The sequence below is a fragment of the Hakea prostrata genome, chromosome 2, assembly GCF_041222555.1.
Source record: "Hakea prostrata isolate BN-2017 chromosome 2, UWA_Hpros_2, whole genome shotgun sequence".
Lineage (NCBI taxonomy): Eukaryota > Viridiplantae > Streptophyta > Magnoliopsida > Proteales > Proteaceae > Hakea > Hakea prostrata.
In genome coordinates, this window is record NC_142601.1 from 5,400,950 (window position 1) to 5,407,273 (window position 6,324).

The following is a 6,324-nucleotide window of genomic DNA, read 5'->3' on the forward strand; positions in this document are numbered from 1 at the left end:
TTCTTCTTCTCCAAACCCAACTAACAAACAAATAAAACATTATTCTACTTAAAAAAAAACAAATAAGAACTCTGAACACTGTAAAATGCTTGTTTAAATATCTAAAACGGCGCATGATTCATTTTGAGGCCAAGAGAAACCGGCGGTCTCCGCCCTAGTTGGGTGTTTCGTCTCCGGCCCTGTGGTGCATTGTATCTCCTCCCTTGTGGCTTGTCAATCTCCGCATTTGTAGCGTGTCTTCGCCGCTTTAGGTGTTTGTGATGGAGGATACATATTTCGTATCTCTTGTGCTTAATTGTTGTTGTGGTTGTTACAATGCTTATTCTATGGGTTTATTAGGCTCGATCCATCTTTTAGCCTGGATGACCCTGTCTATTGCATGTATGACATTTTGGTCAATTTTTGCTCCTTGGTTTAAATCAAACCTTGTGTTTTCATGCATCTATCTTTTGTATTTATTTATTTCTTTTTTAGTGTGTTTATATTCCTTTCAAGTTCAATGAATGAAGTCTTTAGAAAAAAAATTTCAACAAATAGTGAAACATCTGATTTTCTTATGTGAATTTATAATGGATATATAATAGATTTAGAAATTCTTCTTTTTTGCTTTTGGATCTTTTATGCCAGTTGTATCTCAAGTACATCATTAGGAAGTAGCTTTATAACCATATAAATATATAGCAGGACTTCATCTCGTTGGTACCAAGAAAATTTGAATTTCTGACCTTATACTATAAGGCGACCTTTACTAACTAGAGCTAACCCCCTTGAGATTAGATTATTCAAACATATTATTGCTCCTTGTGATTGTACTGCATATAGCACCTTTTATCTATGGAGTGAAACTAGGCCAAGATGTCTTATTGCAATGATACGGGTGACCCAATTTTGACAAAACTTAATATTATTCATTATCCATTATCCATTGTTACTTAATCCTTTAATTTGAAATTGAGATGACCATTTTGCCCATAATGGATATAATGACTAAATTACCCTTCAATGCCCAACCCTTCACCCATCTTCTACCTATACCTTTCCCGCCCCCTGTCGAAAATCTCTCTCTCTCGAAGAATCAAGATCTATGTACCTTCTCTGTCTATCTTGTTTAGAGAAACCTCCATCTTCAATACTCCAATTCTAATTTTCCCCTCATTTTCACAGGTAGTAACTTTAGCCTTGCTCTGGACTTCTTCACCCCAAGCCCTTGAGCCTTTGACCTCTCTCCCCATTTTTCTTCCCAACTGCTCCACCTTCTTGCGATTTCATCGACTCCATCAGCGATCTCATCTAGATCAAGAAACCCCCCTTTTCATCCTCATATGAGAGGTACCAAGCTCAAACTACTGTAGATTCTTACTTGATGAGCCTCTGCAATTGAGTTTCCACTCTTGAACTTGGTTTCAATTGATTTGTGAGCGCAAAAACCTATAATCTTGACCACAAGTACTCCTAGATGGCTGAGGTCAAGGGTGTCACACCCCACCCGCCGGTCTCGGTTACCCGCTCGACAACTTGTGGGTGCGATCCATCACAAGATCCACGGTCTTACCCATCAATAATAATAAATGCATGAATTAGATAATCAAAAGCAAGAGCAAGTTCAATAATTAATCAAAGGGGTTACATGAGTCCAAAATACTCCAATAAAGAATCAAAGAAAATAATCAAATGAAAATAATCAAGTTCAAAAGAATATCCAGTTCAGCAGAAGCAATAAAATAAATTAAATTATCTTCTTTCCAGTTTCTTTCTCTAAAACTAAAGTCTTCTCTTTAGGGTGTCTTCTAGTTCTTCTCCAGGGACTTCTCAAAATGCCTTATACGATCTGCCTTCTCCGGCCATCAATGGGTGCTATAAGAATAAATAATAGTTGGTAACTAATAAACATTAGATCTTCTCAAAAGTGGGTCACTAGTAATTTTTCCTACTTAAGGAAAAAGACTAGAGTTTCACCTTCACTTAAATTGGCCACCAGTAAAAAAATTCAAAAATATATAACTATAATAGAAACCAATTTCAACATTTTTCAATAGTATATTCTATTCTAACCATCTCTTGTTTCCACCATCGTATGTATCTAAATTAAGAGAGATCCCAGAAACTCCTTCAAAGATATATGATGAAAAGTGATACGGGAAGTTTATATCCAACCGGGTGTAACCCGGACTGATCAACAAGTCCAGCCGGGCCATCTCATTGGCACACTTTTCCTATATTAACGGGTTACACCCGAGTGGGGCTCCACACCCAATCGTGACATAACCGGTTGAGTTGATCAAAGCGCGCATCACGCTCAACAAATAAGGCAGTCATTCCCTATTGAGAAAGTCAACTCCGTCGGCGATTGTGCTGGAACCAATAGCAGAAAGGCTTGATCTCAGGAGGAATAACGGCCCTTGTCGGGCAAACTTACAAAATACATAAAAGGTAACACTTACAATATAAAAGCATAGACATACCTCTCTGGTAAGCATTCAATACACTTTGAGTATAATCTTGTGTAGCTTTTGCACGAGACCTCACTCTGTTCATTATCTGACTTTGCCATTGGAGGTGGCTGCTTGGCACATAAGCCGGTCCGCATCTAACCTTTCTTGCAGGACTCATCGTCCCGGATAAGAGAGGAGGCTCAGTGGGATCCAGAAGTATAATTGATCCGCATCAAAAAGCATCGACACCCAAAAGTTTTTCAAAATTAGCAATCACCCCCTTGATAGTAGAACATCTATTATACTGATAGTAGAGCAATTGTTTAGCAGAGGTATGAGCCCGACATCCCAAACTCTTCCTTTAGGAAGTCCAGCATCCAATCCTTTATTGGAAAGACCTCATGATTGCACCTCACTAATCAATCATCTAGCTAATTGAACCGGATAACTTAACGGGACACTAACTCCTTAACATTCAACTCAGCGAAATCAAGATATTTGAGGGTGCCCTATCTCTACTATACTTGGCTTTGGATGGCAAACGAACTAATCCCCAAAAGATCTACAAGTACTAATTGAAAGAGTTTAGTCAGATAGGACCTGCTACTTCCCAAAACTGGATAGAGGGGAGGTCGGGGGTAAGTATATGAGTCAAGCATGGGCCCGCTTAACCAACCTATTGCTTCTCTCGGATGTTGTCTCGGAGCGTAAGAATGGAGTCTTGCTTAGTAAAGAGAGTTGTAGATTATATATTTAAATGCATAAATATACCTGAATGGCTGTGTAAATAAATTCTACCATTAAATTTATTGAATTAATTCTGAACCGTTTATGATGGACAATCCATATTTAATCCTACTAAATTTAATGATAAGATTTTTAGGACCGTTCAAACAAGCTATTTACACGACTCTTCAACCACTACCTTTCCATATTTAAATATCTTAAATATTTTCTCCATATATTATTGTAGAAGAGGATGCTTGAGACTTGCGAGTTGCGACTAGTTCCAGTGTGGACACAAGAAGGTGATAGGAGACTGGCAAGAGCGCGTGCGTGTGTGCAGACTTGTTAACCACGCAGCGTACGCAGACCTGACGAAGTAACCGCCAATTAACCTGTTTAGATATCTACCAATCACCTCAACAATCTCAATCTCACTCTCTACAACGACGGCTGCTCCACGCTCTCTCTCTTCTCTCTCTCGTGTCTCTCCTTTCCTTTTCAGTTTTCACCACTATAATATAATATACGCTTTAAGAAAAGTTGACTGGAAACCGCTTGAATCGTTAAACCTACAAAACCCTAACCGCTGTATTTCCCTAATCATCTCTATCCGGTCAATTTACTAATTGCCCTTAAAAAAGAAAACTCAATTAATATATGATCCTATTTTAATTAAATTAATACTTAAATTTTGTTCACACCCCTAATTTCTGCTTTCTTAATTCTTAAGGCTTAGAATAATATCTAAAATGCTGACTTGAACTACTAAAAGTGTGCATGTGAAAAGGCATATACTACTTAAACGGCGACGGATTTGAAGTTTCTAACTTCTCGGGATTGACGGCAAGATGTGCGTGTGGAAACTGGAAAGCATATACTACTACTTTAACGGAGATAGAATCTAAGTCCCTAACTGCTTCCAGATTGACGGCGACGGCATTAATATTGTCTTTCTAGAAACCTATAACTAGCTCGGAAACTACTTTGGAAGATTCGCGTTACACTTTTCCAGCTAGATTGTCTTTCTGTTTACACAAATAAATTAAAAATGACGACGACTATCTACTTGGACCTGACTGCACTTGTGACGTGGTGGCACGAATCGCATGACGGCCTTCCTTTGGTAATCAATCACACACGGTCAGCTCCCACACATCAATATCTCCACCGCTCCTGGGCCCCTAACATTATATATATAGAGGCATTTCATCGAACACTTGGCAATATCCTCAAATTCATTCTCTGCTTTCAGACCGAGAACAACTTTAGCTTTCTTAACTTCTCTTTCACAACTTCGATCGAACACGAACAGTTGGTAAAATATCAAGATGAAGAGAAACGGATGTGAAGGATCAACAACCATAGATAGCATATCCATGGCGAATTGCTTGATGTTGCTGGCTCGTGGTGCAGTTCAAGCCAAGGCTGTGGGTACCATGGTTGACTCTGTGGGTCGCACCTTCGAGTGCAAGACTTGTAACCGTAAGTTTTCATCGTTTCAAGCACTAGGAGGACATAGAGCCAGCCACAAGAAGCCCAGGTTGATGGAACTTGGGTTGGGAACCGGAGGAGATCACGAAACGCATCAACAGGCACAGCAGCAGATGAAGCCCAAGACACATGAGTGTTCCATTTGTGGACTTGAGTTTCCGATTGGGCAAGCGTTAGGCGGTCATATGAGGCGGCACAGAGCCGTCATGACCGGTGGTAGCACCAGCAGCTTGTCTTCTTCCCCACCACCACCACCATCATCATCGACGACATCGAAAGTTGCAGCGTTGAACAAGTCTCAGAGTAGAAGGTTCCTTTGCTTGGACTTGGACTTGAACTTGACACCCTTCGAGAATGGAATTGGATTGGAGTTTGCTCTTGGCAAGATGTCTCCTGTTCCTTCCCTGATTGCTTGATGTTCTCCACACAAGATCATGAGATCATCCAAAAAAGCCAAATGAGAAATTTTGAGAAATTTTCATTTTGACAAAGGGGAAATGAGGAGCTGATCCATGCTGAGTTGGCTTTTTTGGGGAAGGACTTCAAGTCCTCAAGAGTGAAGTTGTAGGAGACGTGTAGCGTTTGGGGATGCTTGCGTATAAGAAGAAGAATCTAGTAGCACTACCATTCCACACAACTGAAATAACAAGGGAGGAAATACACAAGAACAGGTTTATGAAGATAGCGTGGCGGGAAGGCTACTATCATGTGCAAGACATTGATAATAAGATCAGAGGATAAAGAATCAAAAGCTTTGTGAATGTTGATTTTCATTAAAAACAGAATTGGGGTGTCTGTCAGAGCTTCTGACAAGCTTAGAACATACAAGGATGTTAATAAAGAGTCGATCACCATCTTTTAGTTGGTTTTATGATACACAGCAAGGCTCTCCAGCTGTTCCACCCGCTATTCCACAGAGCTCATCTGGACAGCCAGATCCAAATGCACTATTAAGCTTCCCACATTCCTAAAGGACTACTGTCCGTAGAGGAAAGCAAAGTTGTTAGAAGATAATCAGATAGGTGATAACCGTTTCTTGTCTTAGTCATCACAGTATTTTTCATATAAATGTAATCCCAATCCATTTGAGGGATATAGAAGAAAATTACTCTCAATTCCTCTCAATTCCTCTCAATTTCGTCGGTTCATTTCCTCAATTCTTCTCCACTTCCTCTTCTCTGCAACTTAAGTTCATCCTAGTTGTATCATTTTATGAGAGTTTTTGTTATAAAAGTTTGGCAGCTGTTGAAGGTCAAATTCCTTCCCCAATTCTAGTGTACATAATCAAGATGGGGATCGTAGATTGCTTGAATCGGGTCAGAACGCATTGTGACGCCCAGATCTTTCTCAAGATTCACATACTTAAAGTGACTGCATGGAGTACGTATCAATCTTTTAGCAGCTTCTCCAGCATGATCGATATAGCTCATTTTATGATTTTTGTTCATTGGGATCTTCATTCTTTATTGTCTTCATTGTCACTCTCTTTGTATGGTGATTATTAACCAAATTTATGCTGGAAGAAGTGCTATGTTCTTCTGCTTTGCTACATTGTAGGTAGTCTCAAACTTGGACATGACTGAAACATATGCCAATTTATTGTCCAAAAGGTAGGTTTTGTCATAGTTTTGTTGGGATAATTTTTGTAATTGTTTTTGGGCAACTTTATTGAACC

The 6,324-nt window shown here is 39.5% G+C and overlaps 1 pseudogene; it reads left to right on the forward strand.

Moving 5' to 3' along the window:
* The first annotated feature begins 4,394 nt into the window (after positions 1–4,394).
* Positions 4,395–6,112, forward strand: LOC149023440 (zinc finger protein ZAT12 pseudogene; annotated as a pseudogene).
* Positions 6,113–6,324: the final 212 nt, after the last annotated feature.